The 24,855-nt window shown below is 46.4% G+C and overlaps 1 protein-coding gene and 1 long non-coding RNA gene across 13 annotated transcripts in view; one reads left to right on the top strand and one right to left on the bottom strand.

Moving 5' to 3' along the window:
* LOC128336614 (uncharacterized) overlaps positions 1–8,345 on the top strand; it is an 83,163-nt gene extending 74,818 nt beyond the window's left edge. The window contains exons 4-5 of one of the 2 annotated variants that reach the window (XR_008312020.1): positions 6,589–6,676; positions 8,266–8,345. This is a non-coding gene — a long non-coding RNA (uncharacterized LOC128336614). Of the gene's footprint in view, positions 1–959; positions 1,522–6,588; positions 6,677–8,265 lie in introns of those variants that run through there. The other variant, XR_008312021.1, reaches the window with a different exon arrangement.
* The window catches only part of LOC128336613 (ankyrin repeat and fibronectin type-III domain-containing protein 1-like), a 427,021-nt gene that overhangs the window by 41,709 nt on the left and 360,457 nt on the right, over positions 1–24,855 (bottom strand). The window lies entirely within an intron of this gene.

The following is a 24,855-nucleotide window of genomic DNA, read 5'->3' on the forward strand; positions in this document are numbered from 1 at the left end:
TATCTCTAAGCACGTCACTGAAAATGGCTGGAAATGATCCATTGGGAATGTGGCTATATGCCTGATGGGGGATACTTAGATAAGAGTGTTCTTGGGTCTGACAAAGTCCCAGATCAAGAGCTCCTAAGGGAATTTAACCAGGCATTAGATAAGGGAACGGGTCATCTTATGACTTGGGAACTGGTGAAAGTAAAAAAAAGTGTAGGAATGAATGGACAACTTTCACAATGGCTTGGGGTAAACAGTGGAGTCCCGCTGGGAACTGTATTAAGATTAGCACCTTTAAACCCATCCATATGGTCTGAAGGCTTGGTTTCAGGAAGATCCAATGAATTTAGTGAAACAGTACAAGCTCATTTGTGTAAATAATATTAGTCATGCCACTATATACACTTTCTGCAATTCTCCTGCACCCAATCATAGTAGTAGAAGGATGTTTTAGAAGCAGCCAAGACAAAACTTGGCACTCAAGCCAGAACAGACAACTATATAGAAAATTAATTTTCTTACAAACAACGAAGATTGCTCAAATTGTGGCCAATCCATTATGGTAAATAGCTTTGGCTGCCTACTGTAGTTGCCATTTAGTCATCATATCCCTACTGAGCAGCTAAGATTAGACGCTGATCTACAATCACCACCCGAGTTCAAATCAGGATCTTGGAGCATGTTCTCAGTCAGTGCTCTCAGCCAGACTGACTATTAGTGCAAGGCAATTTACCTGAAACCTCAAAACTCAGTAACACCATGACAGGAATTTAGCTCAGCACATTTGAAGCCAAGTTATTCTTCTTCAGGGGCAGCTGAACCAGTTTATTTTGTGGAACTGCTTAAACCATCTCACTTGCCATCTGATAAAGTAGGCCCTGAAGACGAGTATCTTGACTTGACATGCACTGGGCCCTAATAAACTGATTCCTACACACCTTTGCAATCTCCTCTTTGTTTCCTTTCCATAGCTCAAACCACTTTCCAGAAGTTGGACTCCACCCAGGCACCTTTCCCCACACATTTTAAAGCAGCATCAACCTCTGCAAAGAACTCTGTCAAGGGCTCCAAGTGTACGGCTCGACTAGGAATTTGCTAGTGATTGCTCAGCAACATGACTAAGAGAAGATGGCAAGGATAAAGTATCCCCCTTCAAGTATGGCCTGGTTCACACAATTGTTCGGATCTAGGTTCAATGTGGGTTATCCGCATTAGCATGTTTGCATGAACTCATGCCAAAGTGGGAATCTCAGATTCGTCTCAGGCCAAAAAACACCCTGGCACGAGTTCACACAATCACGCTGATGTTGGTAACCTACATTAACTAGATTCAGATGACTGTGTGGACCACCCCTGCTTGTAGCTGGGAGCCCACTCTGAAGCCAAGTTTATATATTTGGTTATTGCTGGGAGCCCATGTTGAAGCCAAGTTTGTTTATTTAATTTGTACACTGCCCCAAATTTGTGTCTCAGGGCAGTTCACGACAACATAAATTAAAACAAGAATTAAAACATTAAAAGTTTCAACCACAATTCTAGTTAAAAGCCGGGTGAATAAGTGCGTCTTTAAAAACTTTACTGTTGCTGTTTAAAAGACGGGGAAGCTTAGCTCTTATTTCAGCATAAGAAATAGGCTCTGTCAGTGCTGGGGCCCAAGACAGTTGTGAAAGCCCTCTGTTTACTGGGCACTGATCTAGAACATTTGGCCCACACATGGTACACACTCGGTTAAGAATTGGCCCCTCCTATCCAGGTATTGTGAGCCTGCTCATAGAATCCCTGCTTATACGGTGTTGCCATGTGATGGGGTAATGTCAAGTGTCTCTGAACACTCAGCACGCACCAGTTTGCATTTATGCCCGTTAAAACAACTCACAAACAACGTTCAACTAAATATCGAGCGGTGAGCACAATCCAGGTCAAACCAAAACAAAGGCGCACAAAATCCAGGAAGCATCTGTGAATGCAGGACGAATCTCATGCCATCAGCCAAGAGATGCATCCATGGCTGAAGGCACAAGACACTGTCCCACCTCAGAAGAAGGTTACAAGAACAAGGAAAGAAGCAGAACGGTCTTGCAACTGAGAGCCCTGCTATCCAGACACAAGCCTAGCCTGGCTGACTTAGAGCTTGCCTAGCCCGGACCATCAGCTTCATGCTGCGATCCATTAGTTATGGTCACATCAGGAAATAGAGGAAATGAAGAACAGCCACCCAGATCTCTGTGAAACAGCTAGACAGGTAGCTGAGAGTTCAGTCACCCCTCTCTAACGAGGTGTGAATTGCTAGGAATTTAGCATCAATTACCCCCAGTGTGTGTGTGTGTTCACACTACAGCAGAGACTAGGTGTTAGACCTGCTGCTCCAAATCAAGTCGCAAGCAAGACCAATCGCCTTGTGTGAGTTATTCATATCTTCTTGAGGGGCTCGCTGAACAAAGCACAAGGAAGAACAAATACATTTTAAGATTAAAATTGCGTAGGTTTTAAGAAGGGTTTTGAGAGTGTTGCAGAGAGGCAGTTTTAAAGGATTATGCTATATTTATTTATTTAGATTTATATGTCATCCTACTCCCATAAGACCCAGGGTGGCTTACAAGCAATAACATACAAAGCAACACAGTTCTATAAAATACAATATACATAATAACCACAACCCCATACAGTACTCATTACAAGACATAACAACTATGGATTATCAGATCACTCTATGACCAGCTATCTCAGCGATCGAACACCCGATGGAACATTTCCGTCTTGCATGCCTTACGGAAAGCCAACAGATCACGGAGAGCTCTGATATTATCCCGGAGACGGGTCCATAGAGCCGGGGCCACCACTGAGAAGGCCCTGGCTCTTGTTGATTGCAGTTTAACATCCCTAAGGCCTGGGATCACCAAGGTATTACATGTGGGCGATCTCAGGACCTGGCGAGGGACATATCGAACAAGGCAGTCCTGGAGATATATAATAGTATCCAAGTGGGAATAATCAAGGAACTCAAAAATGTTAAGTGTGGACTCAGCAAGGGGTAACCTGTCACTGCCTGGATCCCAACCCCTGCTCTATCAGAGGAGGGGTCTGGAAACACAGAAGGATGAACAGTTTTCAAAACACCCTCTTAAGAGGTAGCCAGTCAAGTATCTACCCCACCTGCTGGAGAGGCCCAGTGGAGAACAATGGCTCCATTCCTTGTTCCTGGGGTAGCCCTACTTGCACCTCTTCGCCCAAGGACCTTTTCCCAGAACCACTGGCAGACTGAGAGGGCTCTCCTCCCTAACCAGGTCACGTCCAGGGACAGGAGACACCATTCCAGTCCGACCAGAGTAGACTCCTGTGAACAGAACACAACCCTGAGCAGTTTCCTCCAGGGAGCTGCTGCCCTGCTACGTACGAAACCCTGACCCAGAATCAGATGGTCTACGAATGATTTAGCACCAGGTATGCTACGGGCAAGAGGTGGCCCCCTTCCAGCCACGTTGCGCTCTGGAGGCAGACGGCTCTCTACACCGGGCCTGATGGCCTGGCTATCCGAGGCCAAACGAGGCTCCTCAGCGCTGCCGTATCATGACGTTTAGGGGGGGATTCTGACTTCGAGGCTTTCAGTCATAATCCCACAGATGGTAGCTTTGCCCCATTGGCTCCTCAGCAAGCACTTTCCTTCAGGGAAGCAGGATTTGGGGCGCCCAGCTCTCTGCAGGACCATAAGTCCTCTGTTGGCTCCAAAGCAGAATCGGAACATAGGGGTGTTCACAAAACTGGAAAACCCGGTTTGGTACAAGTAGAACCAGACCCAAACTGAACCAGGTCTGGCCCTGTGCACGCTAGAGCCAGGACCGGTCCAGCTCAAGTCCGAACCGGTTTGGGTCCGGCTTGGGTCAGGGAGGGGAACAATTTGGGGGGGGGATGGAGGACTTTGGGTGGTGCTGCTGCAGTTGTGGGAGGTCTCCTGAGGTCTCCCTTGCCCCCAACAGCCTCCCCCTAGTCTGAAATGGCCCATATCGGGCTGTTTTCGGCCTGTTCCGGGCCTCTGGGCACTGGCACTGGCCGTTTTGGAAACTAGCACACATGTGCATGGGCCACTTGCATGGCTGGGTCATGACCCAGCCATGCAGATGGCCAGTGAATATGCGCAGCAGCCTCCAAAATGGCTGCCACCAGCACACAGAGGCCCAGAATGGGCTGAAAATGGCAGTTTCAGACCAGAGGGAGGTCAGCAGTGAGAGGGGAGGCTTCAGGAGACTCCCCCACCGTCACGGCAGCACCCCCAGAGCACCCCTGCAACGGTGGTAAGTCCACCATTTTTTCCTCAACCTGCCCCAAGAAAAAACCCCAAACTGGCCCCAGCCCAGCAGAGCCAGTTCGAGTGCAAGCCGGCTCGACCTCGAGTCATCTCACACATCCCTATTGGAACACTCTTCTAACCTCCCTGCTTGTCAGTTGACCTTGGCTTGCTCTGCATCTGGCCCCTCAGAGACCTGTCCATGGTCCTGACCACCCTGGATATAGCCAGTACGCCCCAGGTGTTTGGTCAGGAAAAGGAGGGAAACGCATGGCCAGTACTGGTCCAACTTGCCACTGCTGGTTCATGAGCAGAACCCCTGAAAGTAACTTAAGAACGTTCATGAACAATAGTGGAAAAAATAGATTAACTTGTTTTGACCTCCTGCTTAGTTCAATACATAAGAAAATGATATATCCTGAAGAGAAAGTCATCGAGTTCATGAAGAAGGGAAATTAAAAAATAACAGTTTATTCAGAACCCTCAATGGAAAAAAAAAAAAAAAACTCAGTGGAATCCAGAACCCTCAGCGGAGCTGGTGGAGAAACAGCAAGCAAAAAGTAGCATTGCCGAACAAGAAAATAACAGACAAAAATAAAAATATACCAAGTTCAGAAAAGGAACACAATGGCAAAAATGTCAGAAACTGGAAAAAGAAACACTGAGAGGCAGACAGTTTAACTTGCACCAAAGGATGTTGACTGTGAATGGACAGAAAAGTTTTAGAGTCTTAGTACAAAATGCTCCAGACGGCTCAAAGTAGATTTAACACATCCATAACCTTGAAATGGAAACAGTTGTTGTGGACAAAGAGGCTGCACACAATGAAGGCAGCTTTGGCCTGCTACAGAGAAAGAGCGGTGGCATGCTAAATGATAATCTGGCTCCCGTTGGAAGCTATAGAGCAGAGGTAGGCAGGCTTGTCACCTGAAGTGGTGCAGCGGGGAAGTGCTTGACTAACAAGCAGAAAGTTGCCAGTTCAAATCCCAGCTGGTATGTTCCCCAGACTATGGGAAACACCTATACCGGGCAGCAGCAATATAGGAAGATGCTGAAAGGCATCATCTCATACTGCACGGGAGGAGGCAATGGTCAACCCCTCCTGTATTCTACCAAAGACTAGCACAGGGCTCTGTGGTCACCAGGAGTCGACACCGACTCAAGGGCTCTGTGGGCGCCAGGAGTCGAAATCGACTTGATGGCACACTTTATCTTAGGCAAGCTTGCCTCTCCTGCTGTTGCTCAACTACAACTCCCATTATCCCCAGCCGCTATAAATTGCCAACCCCTGCTCTACAGCTTCCCTGGAGCTCCGCATCTGACTTGCCACCCTAAACATATCAGGAGATATCCAAACCCTGGGCCTGATTGGAGGGTCACTTCATGCATTACCCTTTGCCTGGCTTTAATTACAATCAACAGCCACTCAACCTATACAGACAACCATTTCATCATTCTTTTTAAGCACTACCACCACCCATCTCTGCCACATATTTCACCACACATCTGCACCTGGTGTGGGGCAACATCCTCACCATCACTTGGCAGGATCATTCAGAGCTACTCTGGGATTAAAGGCCTCACTGGAGAATAGTGTCTATCCTCTCAGATGCACATACCCTCCTGTACACTCAGATCAACATCAGAGATCCTGTCCCACCTTTCTCTACCGTGGGAGGTTTGGTGGGTGGGTACAAAAGACAGGGCCTTTTTGGTGATGGCACTGTTACTCTGGAATGTCCTTCCCAAGAAAGCCCACCTGGCAACATCACTGCTCTCTTTTTATTGTATGGATGAAGATCTGGCTTGCTTTAGAAGGCTCTTGATGATGGCAAATGGTCTTTGCTGTTGCTGTTCTGAGGTTTTTTGGCTGAGATATAATTTGTTTTATATTCTGTACTTTGTTTTATATATACGGTTTTTATGACAGTTCTAAATGCCAGTTAGTTACCCTGATTTTTAAAAGAAAGGTAGGACAAAACTTGAAAAAACAACACTTGTATTGACTGTCCGATTACCACACTTACAGCCTGAATGAAAGTTTGACAGATTCCACCAAACCAATGGACAAGTGGTTGGAAATGTTTTATGTGAACATTATTTTGTGGCTATAGGAAATCTGTGTGCAGCCATGAGAAACCAGGACTGGAATTCTGCTTCAAATCTGGCCGATGTTCTTATCCTTCTCCCACTTGGCAAATTATCTTGTTTTGTTTCAAACTGAGCTGAAGTTGGCATGCCTGTTGGGTCTTGCAACAACAATAACTTAGACTTATAGAGGTTCTACTCATGCCAAAGCATTTTTGTTTGTTATCCAGGATCCCTAGTGATGCCAACGGAACTCCGAGACAAGAGGCCTGCAGTTCACTGCAAAGCCAACAGGAACTAAGCAGCAAACAGGATGAGGTAGGGTCTATTATTGAATTTTAGCTCCACCCTTAACATGGGGGACTTCCATTACGGCCATGCTACCTCCCCTTAGATCCTGCTTCCCCCCCTCTCCCCCGGCCAGTTGAGGAGAAATAGAGAGGCATGTGCAGAGGGGAAACAACGAGCCACATACTAAACGGATGTGCTCTTGATCTGACAAGAACTACATAGAATGAAGAAGCTCAGGAATATCCTGTACAAACAAATGCTGCATTTATGATCTAAAAATGAATGCTCATACTATTATATGATATAAATCTTAACAGATAAGAATTTACTAAGTATTCACCGAAACACTTTAAAAAAAAATCTAATGATTTAGTTCATAGATATAGAACATTGAATGACTGGAGAAAATAAAGTCTCTTCAGAAGTTCTAAAATTTAATCATCACTCTTATTGGTCTTGTAGAGCAGGGATTCTCAACGTGTGGGTCCCCAGATGTAATTGGACTTCAACTCCCATAATTCCCAGCCAAAGGCCACTGGGGCTAGGGATTATGGGAGTTGAAGTCCAATAACATCTGGGGACCCACACGTTGAGAAACCCTGTTGTAGAGCCTCAATTCTTTCAAGACCCATAAAGGTAGAGTGTGCCGTCAAGTCAGTGTTGGCTCCTAGCGCTCACAGAGCCCTGTGGTTGTCTTTGGTAGAATACAGGAGGGGTTGACCATTACCTCCTCCCACACAGGCTCGTGCAGAATTATGAGTAGGATCCATTTATCCCTTTTGGGCACGAAGAACCCACAAGGACTGTTGCTCCGCTTCAAAGGAAGCCCCCGTGCTGAAGGGAGGAGGCTGCTGCTGCTGCAGAATGCCTTGAAAGCACTTCTGGGTAGCCGTTTCCAGCCAAAGGAAGGGCTGCCCAGCTGCCTGGAAGTGCTTTTAACACCATCAGGGCTGTGTTTGCAGCCTCGGCAGTTGCTTGGTATCGATAGAGACTGTGCCGAATGTCAGCCAACACCTTGAATATCATACCAACAACTCTGAATGAAAGCTGAATTCCCAAGCCCAGTTCCTCCTGACATAAGAACCGAGAAAGCTTCCTTCTACCGAGTTAGACTGTAGCTCAGTACTGTCTACACCAGGGCTGCTCAACTTCGGCCCTCCTGCAGATGTTGGCCTACAACTCCCATATTTGGACACTGTGGCTGGGGATTGTAGTCCAAAAACAGTTGGGGGTGGGTGGGAGCCTAAGTTGAGCAGGCCTGGTCTACCCAGACTGGCAGCAGCTTCTCCAAGGTTGCAGGCAGGAGTCTCTCTCAGCCCTATCTTGGAGATGCTGCCAAGGAGGGAACTTGGAAGCTTCTGCATGCAGGTGCTCTTCCCAAAGAGGCCCCATCCCCTTACAGTGCTCATACACGTAGTCTCCCATTCCAACACAAACCAGGGCAGAACCTGCTTAGCCAAGGGGACAATTCATGCTGGCTACCACAAGACCAGCTCTCCTCCCTTGCATACAGAGTTCCTACACAGGGCTCTTCTGACCTCATTTGGTATTGAAACATTTAAGTCTACGGGGAAGTTGCTTATCTACGCTCAAGGCTGCTTTATGGATTGCCGTAGATTCTGGTGCTGTCTCCTCAGCCATCCTGCGTTGTGTCAGATGTTACCATGAAGCTTAACCCCATGCCAGGTAGCCAAGGTAAGCGATCCATAATAACCATCGCTCAAATGGAAAAACAGGTGTCTGTAATAACGCTTCCTGCAGGTTCACTAAAATGGCTTCCATCTTACAGGCAGAAGAGACCACAGGCTTCTCGCTTCGACAAGTGTGTCTCCATCCGACATCATTAGCGGCATCACTACCATTGTCTGTCCTAACTGGAGCTCAGATGGGTGGTCTTCACAAAAGTCAGAGGTTAAGGAGATCAATCACTAGTTTCTTACTTGAATAGAGAGGGGCCTCATTCTCACACCCCAAATTATGTGAGTGCAGGAAGACCTCCGTTGCAGAGGGATTTACACTCCTCTTTTAGGAGTAATGAGAAGCATTGCCAACAACACAGCAACAACACTTGTGAAGAAACAGAGGCTTGCAGCATACCAAGCAATTCCTCCTGCCACCAAATCATGTGATCTACAAACAAGTAACCACACACATCATGATTTTTTTTTTAAAAAAAATTTCTCTGCAGCATGTCACGCATTATTGTTTCCCCATGATGATTACAGGTTCCCAAGATTTTATCATAAGGCCTCTTGGATTTGGGACTTTAAGGAATCCCTTCATTAGAAGAAGAGGCAGTCTCTGGTCTGCATCTGGAAAACCGGGCTTATCTGCCACCTGTGGTTTTTGTTCTACGTGCACCAACACAGTTCGTCAAGCATCTCCATGTCCTCATATTGCCTGCCTGTAAAAATGCTGGCCTGACATACCTGAAACACTGATTTCATTCAGCACAGATTTATCTGCCGCAGAGAGACACGATGTGGTCGTTTATACGAGCCAAAGGTTTGATCAGGCTTGCTATCTCTTCCCGAATCTTCTCTCTCTCCAAGAGGTGTTTTAGTCGGAGTCAGAGGGAATCCCCAAGGTCCCACACACCCACCCACCCACCCTCCCAGGCAGGGGCTAATTTATGGTGCCTGAAGTTTCAATGTCTGAAGGGGGTGGGTGGGTGGGGAGGCAGCTAGGCACAGCTGGGCAGCCAATACCCTGCTTTAAACTAGACTGACAATTTTATAGGGTGCTTATATTATCACAGCTTTGCATGTCTCTCTCTGAGTTCTAACACAGTTTTGTGGCAGATATCTGGCCTGATTTTGGCGTGACATAACGATGCTCCAGCTATGACGTTTCCTGATGGGAAAGGCTAGGAGTCCCTCCTATCCCCTCCTGCTTGGTGGTGTTACAGGCAGGAGAGCTGGTCTGGTGGCAGCAAGCATGGCTAAGCAAGGTCCCCTTTGGTTTGCATTTGGAGGGACTACTACATGCGATCACGGTACGGTATTCCCCTTAGGGGATGGGGCCATAGCTCAGTGGTAGAGCATTGCCTTGCATGCAGAAGGTCCCAGGTTCACACCTGGACATCCCTAGGTCAGGCTGGGGGAGATTGCTGCCTGCAACCTTGAAGAAGCCACTGTGTAGCAGCTGTGTAGTGCAGGTGATACTAAGCTAGATAGCCCAATGCCCTGCCTCAGAATAAGGCAGCATCCTAGGAACATAGGAAGCTGCCATATACTGAGTCAGACCATTGGTCTATCTAGCTCAGTATTGTCTACACAAACTGGCAGCGGCTTCTCCAAGGTTGCAGGCAGGAATCTCTCTCAGCCCTATCTTGGAGAAGCCAGAGAGGGAACTTGGAACCTTCTGCTCTTCCCAGAGCAACTCCATCCCTGGAGGGGAATATCTTACAGTGCTCACACTTCTAGTCTCCCATTCATAGGCAACCAGGGCAGACCCTGCTTAGCTAAGGGGACAAGTCATGCTTGCTACCACAAGACCAGCTCTCCTCTCGTAAGGTTCCTCACTCTATAGTATTGCCACAGTTGGAGGAAAAGAGCTGAATAAATACCTTCTACGCTACCAGTACTCAGCCATTTTATCCAATATTCCCTGCTCGGACGGAGAGATCAAATAGAGCTCGTTTCTCCACTGTGAACAAAATGCCCTGGCATTGGTACAGTTAAGTAAGTGTGCCTAGTTCCATTTGACTTTAAATGACTGAACAGGCCATGTGAGCAAGGAAGCCATGTTATTTCCCCATGAGGTTCAGTGGCTAGCACACCCCATTCAAGGAGCTTGGCCATCCCATCTGTGTGCACTATTCACACTGGGAGATTGCAAGCTGCATTTTCCCCATCTCTGTCACACAAATCTACGGCCGGGTACAACTTTTAGAACAGCAAAACTCAGTGTGTGTACTAATAAATGTACCCATTCCAGGACCGAAACAAGGATGCTGGGCTCTGGCCAGCTAGAGGCGAAGCACCAATATTGGGGCTGTGAGGTCAGGACAAATCAACAACCAAGATGCACAGAGAGGAGGAAAGGGCTGCACCTAGTTAATAGGTATGGTTTGCATGCCTTCCTTGCTCGGAGGACCCGGCTGGTTTGCTGGAGGGACTGTCTCCTTCCCTTTCTCCCAAATTAGATATTGGAGAGGCTCGGCGGGTTTTCCCCCCATGCATTCCTCGCCGCCAACCCCTAATTGCTGCTTCACATTAAATATCGAAGTGAGGAAATGTTGGGCAAATGTTCTTGCGATGGGAACACACAGTCCCCTTTAATTACATTGTTTTTGTTTGGCTTCTTTTTTTCTTTTTTTTATTAGTTGTGCTGTGGGTTCCCCCTCCCCACCAGGGCCGGAGAAGCGCATGCTAAATATGGCAGGTTTTAAAAGTCCACAGTGAAACCCGAATCTCGGCACCAGACTGACTGGAATCGGTGCAGCCCAGGGTTACAAGGGACACACATTCCAGCCTCTCTACTGTTCTCGCTCAGATCCACAGGCAAAGAGCAGCGCACCCCTCCCTTCCTGGGTCTGCTGGAAACGGGCTTCCCGTTGAGTAATGACAGAGACGTGCTGCCGCTGAGTCTCTTCAGTCTGCTGAGCAGCCTCCCCGGGCAAGGAGCACATCTCCCCAGAAACACTCCTCTCCCCACTGCCAGAACTTGTAGTTTGTCCCCCAACAACTCTCTACAGCCCTCAACCTGTAGCTACTTCCTTGTCCCCTGTGCCTGTTATTCAATGCCTCAAGGCAAATCCTCTCCACCCCTATCCGTAGCCTTTCATCTCGAGGCCCTTTGTGTATATATAACGTGGGAGCGTGCACTGTGAGTTTAAAAAGCACGCCGAAGGATGCTGTCAGGCTTTGGATGTGGCTTGCTCTGGTTGTTTGTTTTTATACGGGAAGTTTTATGATTGCTTTGGGACTCAGTCCTAATTGAGGCTGCAGTCAGATTTACAGTATGTGGGTATGTGTTTTATTTTGCTGGAGAAGCTTTAACTACACTATAATTAGCCTGCGGCATGCTGGATTCCACCCCCCCTCCATTTAAAAGGAATCTGATGCAAACAGAACGGAGCAACAAGTCAAAATGACCCAAATCCATCATATTATTTAATTAAATTGCCTTTGGCCTTGGGGAGTTCTGCAGGGACTAGGGGAAGGGATGTTCAGCAGAACTGCAAGGAACATGTCTCCAGAATCTCGAAGGGAAGGCTTCAGAAATGTAGGTAACAGATTGTCAAGGAGAGGGAAAAGTCTGAGACAGATGAGAAGTGGGGATTCTAGGCACTAGAGAATTGCTGTTTCACTTCATGCCTAGTCCCAAGTCTCAAAGTAATCTGGATGCCCCTGAAACTACTGCTCTTAAAGGATTAGCAGTGCACCTGTTTTCAAGGTGTGCCACATGGACCGGCAGGTCAATTTGGATTGATAGGCCTAAGTGAATGGTCTGACTTTAGCAAGGGATAGGGGATGGATAAGGTGCCTTTTGCTCCTTTCCATCTGTATCATTCTTTACTCCCAAGGTGCATGTTAAGTGCTTACCTAAGAGAAAGAAAAGCAGATTTAGGGATTAACCCAGATGATTTAAGAAACAAACCAACCCAAGGACCCTGCCCCAACCATCACTCTCACAGTAGTCCCAATCCACTGGAAGTAGAATTATATTCTATTAAAAAGTAATGGGAGTATCTTTCCCATTAAGTGTTGTGGGGCTAGAACATCATGATCACTACTTTCTAAAAAAGCCCCACAGGTGAAGAGTCTTCTAGTATTGGAGAAAAGATACTTCACTAACAGTATACAGTGACCTGTATGCTGAGGAAATGCGATATACTCGAAACAGAAGAGCCTCCCTTAAGAACAATCATCTGGATCCTGCACAACAGACCAGCAATTGTGCATATGCTGCTCAAGAAACAGATTGTCTGGAAAGGCCCACAGGGCTGCCAGAATGGCCAAAGCAGAATGATCAATCTATTAGGTTGGAAGGAGAGAGGAGTTGAAGGAACCCTTCCCTGCCAAACTTTATTCCACAGGCCTCATATTGGTAGATGTGCTACTTGAGTCTCTCCAAAGTTACAACTCCTACAGACACAGAACAAGTGTTCCAAGTTACCAATATTCTTCCTTTCAGAGAGAAATTTTTATCTTAGCTTCAGACTAAAGCTTCAAATAGCAACAATGTGGGTCCAGAGGACTCAAATAAAACCAACCAACTGGAAGAGCTGAACATGTAAACTGATTCCTTAAACTCTCATGCAATTCTAGAACTCTCTTTCACCAACAATTCTAGAACACTCTTTGCAATTCTAGAACACTCTTTGCATGCATGTGAGTTATGGTTGCCAGATTTTTTTAAAAAAATGAGGGATGTTGGTATGTAGCAGCTACAGATAGGGACATCGATTATATTTTAAGGGTCTATGATGCTAGGGAACGAGGGGCAACTTTTGAAAGAAGGGTCGGCACTTAAAAGAAGGGGCATCTAACAACCCGTGTGAAACGTTGAATACGTAGCAAATGTGGGTTCTGTCAGATCATTTACAATTTCCAGAGGATTTCTGCATGTTCATTTATTATTATAAGAATTTCAGCTTCTTTCAATTAAAAACCCCAGTGTTCCAAACCCAGTCTTGGAAAACATCCTGAAAACACGATTTCTAAATATGCACCACAATGGTTCTAAAACCAGAAAGCACACTGGGCTGGGTGGCAGGAATTCAAGAGATGGCACCACAACTGCGAGGAGAATCTTGTGATTTTAAACTGCTCTTGCAAGCTGGTGGGACCGACAGGATTTCTGAGCAGTTGGGCTTGGAAACCCTGGCTGTACTGCTCTGAAGTGAGGAGAAGGGGGAAGCAGGTTGCTGTGGAAGTTGCTGTGGTAACACCAGCCTGCTTGGAGCCGACCCGCTTAATCCGAGAGTCCTCGCAGCTTGAGAAAGAAGGGGGCAGGGAGGGGCCGGGATTTGGAAGACTGCGCTCTGACAGCAGGCAGCCTGCCAGAGCCTCGGTCACCAACAACCAGAGACAAGCACCCAAGCTTCAAAACCAAGAACAAGAGACGTCCCTGGGAATAGCCAAAGGCACCCGTTGGCCTCTCTCATTCCTTCCACTCCAAGTCATCTCCAGCTGCTGTTTCCATGTGGGTGCGCCGTTCTGAACCTTCTTGACTTGGGAAGGAAGGCGAGTGAAGCGGGAAGGAAGCTAGAAGGAAGGCGAGTTAAGCTAGAGAGGCTTCTTGCCCGGCAGCTTTGCCAGTTCTAGATCCTGACAGGGAAGTCCGTTCAGTGTCCCACACCTGAGATACCCCGCTGCCCCCGCTAACCGAGCAGGTGGTTAGGAACATAGGAAGTTGCCATAGATTGAGTCAGGCCATTGGGACATCTAGCCCAGTATTGTCTTCACAGACTGGCAGGGGCTTCTCCAAGATTGCACCCTATCTTGGAGATGCTGCCAGGGAGGGAACGTGGAACATACACGCTCTTCCCAGAGTGGCTCCATCCCCTGAGGGGAATCTCTGACAGTGCTCACACATCCAGTCTCCCATTCATATGCAACCAGGGCGGACCCTGCATAGCTAAGGGGACAAGTCATGTTAAGAGACTGTTGCTGCACCAATGCCAATGTTCATTAAACAAGGGAAGGCAGCTATGATGGAGCCTCTGTCCTCCTTGTGAATCTCATAAGAGTCTTCTTCCTACCTTGCCTACTGATGAAGCGTTGGCGGTCACAGAATCAGCTGGAGGGAATCTTGCCAGCCATCTAGCCCAGCCCCACCACTCAGTGAAGGAAATTCAGAATTGGAACATCTCCGAATGATGACTGCCTGACCTCTCCTTGAAGACTTCCCACAAGAGAAAACCTAACCCCTTGCTGGGCCATTGGTTCCACGGTCAAACTGCCCCAACCATTCACTCCTTCCTAGTGTTCAGCGAAAATCTGCCTTCCTATAAATTACGTTCATTAGATTTAGTCCTGACCTCTGTGGCAGCAGTGAACAAGCCTTATCCTCTTCTATGCAACAACCCTCCAAGAATTTTAAGAGTGTCATCATGTCCCCCCCCAGTCTTCTTGCCTCCAGACGAAACATTCCCAGTTCCTCCCACCTTTCCTTACTGGGCTTGTTTTTCAGACCCCTGGCCATCTTCATTGCCCTCCTCTGAACCCATTGCAGTTTGTTTATGTTCTTCTTAAAGTGCAACACTCTGAACTGGAGGAATTATTACTTCTAGTGCCTTGGAAATGATGGTTCTATTAATAGAGCCTAAATTAGTATTTGCCTTTCTTGCAGCTGCATCACGCTGCTGACTCACTTTCAGCTTGTGGTGGATTCCTGCTTAATTTCCCCCCCTTAAGTACAGATTTTGCGTTTTCTCTGCTGAATTTCATTTTGTTAGTTTCAGTCCGGTTTCCCATTCTGTCAGTGCCATGTTGAATTTTACTCCTGTCTTAGGTGACCGAAAAAACGTTACGAATATCAGATGGAGGACAGAGCTCTGCAGCATCTCGACCAAACCATTCCTTCAGTTTGTTAAGAGCCACTGATGTTTGAGTACTGCTTTCCACCTGATGGTATTATTATCTAGTTCACGTTTGGGCAGTTTGCTAATCAAAATATCATGGGGAACTTTGTCCAGTGCTTTGCTGCAGGTCAAGATAAATTATGTCCACAACATCCCAACAATCTACTAAGCCAGTAACCTTATCAAAAGAGAGATAACATTGGCTGGGCAGGACTTATTCTTGATACAGCCATTCTGGCTACTATTAATCACTGCTCTACTGATTATCATGTGTAGAACAGCTCATCTCCCTCCCTCTCATGCACGCACACAAGAAAGACCAGCTTGGAATGGGGAATCAGCTCTTGCTGTCAGGGGTGTGCATGGAACTGGCTGGTCCGGTTTGGTTGGTGTCTGAACTAGACCTGAACTGGACTGTGCCAGTTCAGACCAGCATCCCCTTGAAGTTCCCCTGGTTCAGTTTGGTCCAGTGGGGATCGCATTTTTTTTTTTAATGTCATTTTTTTTTAACGTACCCCCTCCAAAATGGCCACCGCACCGGCGGGGGGGAGGCAAAAAATCGGATGAAGACCGTTCGAATGGCCAATTCCTGGAATAAGGGAGGCCGGTGCGGGGAGGGGGAACCTCCACGGACCCCCTGCCGCCTGAGACAACTCCCTCGGAAGGAGTAAGTATACTCATCTGGGGTTGGACCAAACAGGGGGTGGTTTGGTTTGACCCCAACAGTCGAACCGAACCGGTTCAACGTCGAACACATTCGACGTCAAACCTATTTGCACAACCCTGCTTGCTGTTTCCTTAGGGCAACATTTCTGAGATGTAATCATGTTGCCAGTACCATAACTTTCGTATTTTACAGAAGAGGAGCCCAACAAGAGGACGTCGTTTTTTACACAGCACATAATTAATCTATGGAATTCTTTGCCATGGGATGTGGTGATGGCCACCAGCTTGGATGGCTTTAAAGGGGGCTTAGACAAATCCATAGAAGACAGGTCTATTAATGGCTACTATTCTGATGGCTGTGGGCCACCTCCAGCCGCAGAGGCAATATGCCTCTCAATACCAGTTGCTGCAGGAGAGAGGGCATGCCCTCAGCTCTTGCCTGGGGGCTTCTCAGAGGGATCTGGTGGGCCACTGTGTGAAAAAGGATGCTGGACTAGATAGGCCTTGGGCCTGATCCAGCAGGGCTGTTCTTATGTACTTATCACATAAACATCTTCTTAGAGGCTGTGGTGCTATAGAATGATTTTACTCTAGAGGAGAGAGGTGAAGGGAGACTGGGATCCTCTAGTTACAGAAGGCCCTTGATTATCATGGGGGTTGCGTTCTGCACTCCTACCTTGAGTGCTAAGACCGCGATAATTGAAACCTTGTGCCTATGGGAATGATGGGGTTTGGTTCCTCAGTACATGAAAAAATATCCAACCAAATGGGAAAACACCAGAAATAAGAGAGCAGTTTTGGCACTGCATCTTAGCCACCCCAGCTCCTCCAGTATTGCCTCTCAAAATAAAACACAATTAAAGCCTCCAAATTCCACACAAACGTGCCTCAAGATGGCTCCATGCTGCCTCCAGAAGTGCCTCGAAGCTGGAAATGCCAATGGAAGTGTGAAATGGGCACACAGGAGCCGCGAATGGCTGAAATTCACCCCCTTGATAACAGAGATGGGGTATATCCTCTTGAATCCTGAACAGCGGGAACCGTGGAGAACGGGCAATGATGGAGGGCCACCTGTATTCCTAAGTCCCACTGAGTTGTGTGGGATGCGTAGTATGTAAGAGTCTCCAAAGGGAAATGGATGGACAACAGAACTCATCTGTCTGGGCTTTTAGCCCAATATTTTGACTTGGATATCAATAAATCACAGGCACCCCACTTGAATCAACTTGAAGGTGATACGAAAAATCTCTGGTAAACAAAAGCCCTTCTTTGTAAATGAGATCAGCCTTTTGGAGAACAGTTAGACTTCGGTAAGATGAGAGATCCATACTGGTCACATTGCTTTTTAGAGCTGAGCTCACCCAGGCATTACTCTGAAATGGAAGCCAAATTGTAACCATTCAAATCTCAAACGACAGCACCAACTTGTTAGGATCAGGCCTTGCCGTTTAGCAGCACACACCAGCTGCACAGCCGAGCATCACACACTCCGGCAGACCAAAAGGACAGTATCAAAGCTCAATTGCATACAGTTAATTCAATAAGTCACAGATACCATTACTTCATAAGGCAGAGAGACTCCAAAGTTATTAGGGGAATTGTGGCGCAGGGAGTGGGGGGGGGGATGGAGAAGAAAAACAGAGACGGAGGAAGGGTGGAGTGGCGTGTTAGAATGGCGACAAGCAGAAGAACAAAACATCCTGTAAATTGTGCAAAGCTGCTGAAACCCAGAACAAATGACCCCACAGCTTAGCCATTCTTCTTGACTTGCAATGGTTTAATGCACCCCCCACCCAAAATGAAATGTCTTCAGTTTCAGTTTGGAACACTCCTCTGTGCTGCGGGATGTAGGGCTGCCATCTTCTGGCTTTCCAAATCCGGGTGCCTAATTTGCACATTATGTAAGTTGTCTTGACAATAATTTTTGAGCAGAATAGTGACTGCATGTTCTGCTCCATAACTCTGCTTCTACAAGGGCTAGAGCTTAGGGTTTTTGTTGTTGTTGTTTAAATGAAAGCTGAAATCCAGGCGAATCTGGGTGGGCTAAGCAATCTGGGTGAGATCCTTAAAATCTGGATGAAACCTGGAATTTCAGGGGGCATGGTAACTCTATGCGGGAGGCACTACTGAAGTTAACTGTTACTTTGAGAGTTGTGCAAGGAATTCCAGAGGAGATGCAGGCCGTTTACACTAACAGTTACTTGGATTTGTCAAATGGCCCAAACGATTAGGACATTCAATTCCTCTTAAGGTAAAATGGGATCCTAGGTGAGGTGACTGAAAATCATCACCTGATGTCCCACAGTTTACTGTTTTCAGAGTGTTGTGGATGGGATGATTTCATTTCTAATATCCGTGGCAAGATATTGCCAATTTTCAAACAGGGATCCAGAAGGTATCCGGGATATTACAACTTCTGGTTAGCTCAACTTCTGTGCTAGGAAAATTGATGGAAAGCATTCTTAAGGACAATATTGTTAAACATACAGAAGAACAGACCTTGCTGAAGGAGAACCAGCATAGCTTCTGCAAGGGCAAGTCTTGCCTCACTAACGTTTTGGAGTTCTTTGAGAGTGTCAACAGGCATGTGGATAAAGGGGATCCAGTTGACATAGTATACTTGGACTTCCAAAAAGCTTCTGACAAGATTCTCCATCAAAGGCTCTTGAGTAAACTTACCAGTCATGGGATAAGGGGTCATCCCATGAAACTGATTGCCAGGAAATCTAGGACCAACAAACAGAAGTACTTTTTCACACAACGCATAATCCACTTGTGGAATTCTCTGCCACAAGATGTGGTGGCAGCCAACAACCTGGATGGCTTTAAGAGGGGTCTGGATAACTTCATGGAGGAGAGGTCTATCAATGGCTACTAGTTGGAGGGCTATAGGCCACCTCCAGCCTCCAAGGCAGGATGCCTCTGAGTACCAGTTACAGGGGAATAACAGCAGGAGAGAGGGCATGCCCTTAACTCCTGCCTGTGGCTTCCAGCGGCATCTGGTGGGCCATTGTGTAAAACAGAATGCTAGACTAGATGGGCCTTGGGCCTGATCCAGCAGGGCTGTTCTTTTGTTCAGGTTGCGAAGCTGCCCTCCCCTTCTGTGGATTCTTTGGGGAAGGAGCAAAGCATGTTAAAGTTCACCCGTTGTGTTGGGGCACAGGGGAAATATTGGAAGTGCTGGCTGCCTAGGCAACTTGGGGATACTTCCCTGCCTTCTGACACTGTGCCATGGCCCACAGCCCTGCAAGGGGGGAGAAAAAGTGGCACCTGATTGCCTAAGCCAAGGGGCCACTCTCCATGTGTCATGCTGTGAGCTGCTGCAGCACAGCGCCTGAAGACAGGGAGAGTTGCCTGGCTGCCCTGGCATTTGGGTGGCTCTCCCTGTCTTCAGGCACTGTGCGACAACTGGGCTTTCTGCTGTGACGGAAGTCTTGCTCTGTCTATCACCCATCAGGACGACAAAAGTCTGCTCTGGTTTTGTTGTTGGATTCAGTGGCGGGCTTACATGTGTGGCTCGTCAGCCCTTCACGGACTGGCAGAGAAGGATGAGCTTGTTTCAAAGGTCTGGCCTACGCGTTTCCTTTTTGTGTTGGTGGGCAGAAGGGTGTCAGATGCCTGCTGTAGACACAATGGCCCTGGCAGGAGATATATTGGTACACATGGGTTTCTGTTACTATCATTGAATCAGCAGCCGGCACCTGGCCACATGCTTCTACACTCGTTTTTCCACTGACATAGTAAACACCAGGAATAGATCAGCTGAAAGAGAACCCGTAAATGTTCATTAATCACTCCTATTACACTGGGAAAAATCAGGGGTTCCTCGACTTTTCTACAACAAACCTCCTTAATTCTTAACAGCATTTGTACAGCACTTCCGAGTGTTCCAAGTCCTGTAATTCTTACGGCAAAGGACGCAACATAATCTGTAAAGGATGCAACATAATCTCCACACTGCAGATGCAGTGAGGATGAGGAGGAAGGACTTCCTTAACACCACCTAGTGGAAGGGCCAGCCCGTCCACTAGGCAGACCTAGGCAGCTGCCTAGGGCGCCACTTCCAGTGGGGGTGCTAAACAGAACATTGCACTGCCAATTACTCTTTCTCCCTTTTGCATTGCACCCCTGAAGTACTGCACAGTTGTGAAAGAATGTAATATAGAGTAACTGCACCCCAAAGTACCCAGTCATCTTTGCTTGTCACACCTTAGCTCCCGACAAGTAGCTCGTCTCATAAGCTGCACTTCCTCTCTTGAATACGGATGGCCTGCCTCAGCATGAAGTTCCAAAAGGAAATTCTCCCTGATTGGATTTCCAAATGAACAACGGCATCTTTTCAGCTCTGAAGTGTTAGAGTTTTGCCCCCTATGACTGGGGACTCGGTCCCATCGTATCCTCAAACCAGCACAGTTCGACACTCACTGATCATCCACACAGGCGGGTCAAATGGGCACCCTGCATGGCTCCAGTTAAAGCTGGGGATGTGTACTTGTCAGCTTGTGGGGTGGGGGCGGACACAAACGTTGCATCGGGCACCTAAAACTCTAGGGCTGGCCAGTGCTAGTGAACCGAGGGCAAAGGCAGAATTCAAATGGTGGACATCCTGTTTTGTAGCTCAGTCTCTTAGCCACTCGGTTACACCGGCTTCTCAACTTTATTCCTTTCCTCCTAAAGAGCCAACACAAGTCTCCCCAAGTGCAGCGGCCCGGTCCCTCCAGCCCCATGGCGGCTGGCAGTCTGTTGCCATTAGGGAAAAGTGAACAACTCTAGCATACAAAACTGTTTTCTTGAGCTGAGGAGCTGGGAAGCAGCAGGAGGATCTCATTCTGCCGAGAAGAAACAGTTCCACATCTTAACCAAGCCGCTTGTGGATCCTTACCCAGAAAGGAACACTCTTTTGTGCTTCCCTAGCTGGCAATGAGGACATGGCAACTGAGCTCAGAACAAGTGTTGGTAAGTAGGAAACACACCAATAGGGGACGAGCACTAACTCAGAGGACCTGATTTCAATGCAGAAAGCCTCACATTAAATCCCTGACAGTGTTAAGAATGTTAAAGATGGGGGGTGGGGGAGGAGTGCTCAGAAAAGCATTTTAATTAAAAAAATTAATTTTTAAAAGCATTTAACATTAAAAAAATTTTTTTTAATGTGTGATCAATGTGTTTTTATCTATTATGATTTTATCTTTTTATGGATTTTAAATATGGTCTGTTTTATGTTTTAATTCTGTACACCACCTAGTGATTTTTATACTAGGCAGTATATAAATCCAGTAAATAGATAGAAATGTCTTGGGTGTGCCACTTTTAAATATCTAAGAACTTGTTCTAAGCAGAAAGCGTGGAGGCTACTCTCTTTTTTTAAATGGGGAGTCTTACCCAGGACCCCCTCCAAAGTGCTGTGAATGTGGTTTGTATCAGACTATTAACACAAGGGGTGTTGCCTCTATTTTGAGTGGCCACCATTTTGAAACAAGATGGCAGATTGGCAAATAAATTCCAGGCGGGGTCTCCCGGGACTTCCACCCATGAGCGGTGAATTACAGCTGTTTATCAGACTGTAAACATAACATTTATTAGAAGGGACACACTGACACACAGACATGGTGATCTTCTTCCCTTTGGAATGTGGGCTAAAAATTGTTATCTATTAGATGGAGGGCCATCGAGTGTTAGGATAACAAATCTAGAGATGCAGAAGTTTTCTCTTTCTTCTAATGTCAGCACATAATTGGATGTTGTAATTGTGGCGTTGTGAGCTGTTCATATTTTAACTAACAGTATAATTTGCCACAGATTTTAGTTTGACAACAATAAGATTTTAGCTTTAACTTTACAGTTACTGATTGACACAGACTGCTTTTAATGCTACTGTTGTTATGTTTATTATGCTGGTCTAAGACCAGAATAAATTGATTGATTGAACCATTTGGCTAACAAAGTTGTTTATTATCATTGTTAACATGATCTTGGGTTTTATTATTTCTCTGAAGGAACTATTTTCAAGTTCAGAAAAATTGGGATAATCAGAATTAAGTTTTTTATTAGCTTCTTTGTCAAGATTGCTTTGTGGTTTCTAAACTGTGTACAAAGGTCTGTAGCTGTTTTTGCAGCATACTGGATATGTGTGTGTTTTTGTTTAAAAGCAAAAAGGTTCACCAGTTATTCTCCTTTTCAAGGCACCCATTTTGATAAAGTAAGCAAAGTGAGAGAACGACTGGGCCCACAGTGCTGTGGTCCAAGGCTGCTGATGGGTAGTTTTATTTCAGGTGTTTGGTGGAAGACAACCAGCTTGCTGATGGCTTTAGCAAGGCTTGATGCGGTGGGCGCTGAGGCATAGTGCTCCTTAATTGCCAGATAATTGTTAGGAGATGCTGACTAGAAACCTACCATGAAAGGGATACAGTATTCTTTGCTGACTTTTCCTTATGTTTGTGCTGGCAAGGCAAGTCTAACAGTTTAACTGTAAACCACCCTGAGCCATTTTGGAAGGGCGTTATATAAACCAATCAAACAAACAAACAGATAAATAAAATAGATCAAATAAATAGATAGATAGATAGATAGATCTCTCTGAAGAACAACTCTCTCTCTCTCTCTCTCTCTCTCTCACACACACACACACACACACACCCCTCCCACCATACTGTGGTTGTCCGGTATGCTTTGTTTTCTGTTAATTTTCAGGAATAGCTTACATCTTGCTGCCTAATCCCTGAACATTCACAGTTGCAGAAAATAAAGCACTCCATACCAGGGATTCTCAACGTTGGGTCCCCAGATGTTATTGGACTTCAACTCCCATAATCCCCAACCAAAGGACACTGGGGTGGGGGATTATGGGAGTTGAAGTCCAATAACATCTGGAGACCCAACGTTGAGAATCCCCGCTCTGTACCACCAGGAATATCTGCTAAAAGTCTATTAGCAAACATGACCTAAGGCCGGAGAGGCATATCATTTGGAACTATACCTGAAGACCAACTGTATCACCATACTTTTGTAAGGAAAACCAAAACAACCCATTACTGTCGTTAAACAAGGGTCTGTATTACTGCAGATTTGAACACCTCCTGCAATAAAACTCTTTCTCCCCCGTCGGTCAATAATTAATACATCTCACAAAGCTTCCAGCTTTTGCTTCCCCGATTGCTTAGTTGTGATAGTATAACAGTGATAAGCGTTCCAGTTATGTACAGGACCTTCTTGATACAGAAAACCCTGAATTTAGCAGTCAGGAAAGGATGGGATAAAGTATGAGGAAAATATTCTAAAAATGGCACACCCACACCCAATAAACTTTATAACAGCTGTAAAAAACAAACCCCAACCCCCCCAAAATGGACACACACACACACACATACACACACACACACATCTTCTTACGCATCTGTCTAGCAACCAGCTTGGATACCTGGCCGCTGAACATTTCAGCATCAGCCTTTGCCAGAGGCAAGATCCCAGAACACTGGAAGGACCAATGCTCTGAGATGGCACAGTGCATTCATAGGTCCCGAACAGTAAGGACTTTGTGGTACCCGCGTTGAGGGAAACACACACCTAAGAAACGTCTAATAATGAAGTACTTATTTTAGTAAATATCATATGAATGAAATAAGTGTTTTCCCAATACTTCAAGTCTCTGCCTGCCACTTTCCCCAATTTTAATTTTAATTTTTTTAAAAAAAATAAATGGAATTCAGCAGACTTAGTGTATAGTTAGTGCTAAACTTTGGAGCAACACATGTTGTTTCCCTCACTTTTCAGAGTACATAAATGTGTGCTGCGTGGAGTAAATAAAACAGGCACTGTACCCCAGGAGGGACAAGCTCCTTTTAATGCTTCACTTGGACTGGCACAGACTTGAAAATGTGGTGGGTTGTTGCTAGAACAGCTGAAGATATTGGTCAGCTTTGAGGGCTTGAGTGAGCTGATTAGAGTTAAGTGTCCATTCCTCTGGGGCTCTGTTTCTGGGATTCTACATGAGATGGCACATTTTACTCAAGGCAAGCAACGTGGGGTTTTTTCCTGGGGCCACCTCCCAGGCTGCAGTTTTGAGTGTAGCACAAATGAGAGGCTGCTGGCTTTGGGATGTGGGAGGACCAGATTCTAGTCTCTGCTTTGCCTGTGAATGGAATGGAGAAATCATTTTCTTGTAGCCTAACCTTATCTCAAAAGGTTGGTTATAAAGGATAGGTAAATGGGCCAAGAATGAAAAAGCATTTTGGACTCTTAGGAGCATAGGAAGCTGCCTTATACCGAGTCAGATTATTGGTCCATCCGGTTCAGTAACGTCTACACTGACAGGCAGCAACTTCTCCAAGAATGCAAGCGGGAGTCGCTCCCAGTCCTACCTACAGATGCTGCCAGGGACTGAATCTGGGACCTTCCATACCCTTAGCAGATGCTTTACCCCTGCGCCATGGCCCCATGCCTATGAACATCCGTCAGGCCCTTCAATCATTTATTTCTGAATTGAGATTTATTTATTTTTACAAAGGGGGGGCATTTAAAAATTGCACCCCCTAATTGCAATCTGGTACAATTCACTCTACCAACTCAAGATTCGGTCACTTCATTCTACTGTGTGTGAACCAGGTTTTAACATCGCAACACGGGGAGCAACTTGAAATTCCACCCAGGGATACTGGATTTACTGGATGTTCCTGTGCCTCTGGGAAATCTGGTCTCATCCTGACCTTGTGGTGTCTTCAGAACTGCTGACTTCCTCTGCTTCTGCTGACCTTATTTGACATGAGGAGTGTTCAGTACCTCTGAATACTGGGCCCTAGCAGTATCCTTTTCGGCATTCAGAATTAACAGCCTCTAGCTCTGTATGTCTCCCTTTCTCCCACATGGGAAATAAGCCGACACACTTAATCCACCCAAGAGAACAGGGCAACATTTAATGCCTGAATTGTTTCTGTGAAGGGCTCTATAGAAGAAACTACTAGGCAACAAGTCGTAGACCACTTAGACTGATAGAAGTCCCTTTGATTCCAGT

The sequence above is a fragment of the Hemicordylus capensis genome, chromosome 13 (assembly GCF_027244095.1).
Source record: "Hemicordylus capensis ecotype Gifberg chromosome 13, rHemCap1.1.pri, whole genome shotgun sequence".
Lineage (NCBI taxonomy): Eukaryota > Metazoa > Chordata > Lepidosauria > Squamata > Cordylidae > Hemicordylus > Hemicordylus capensis.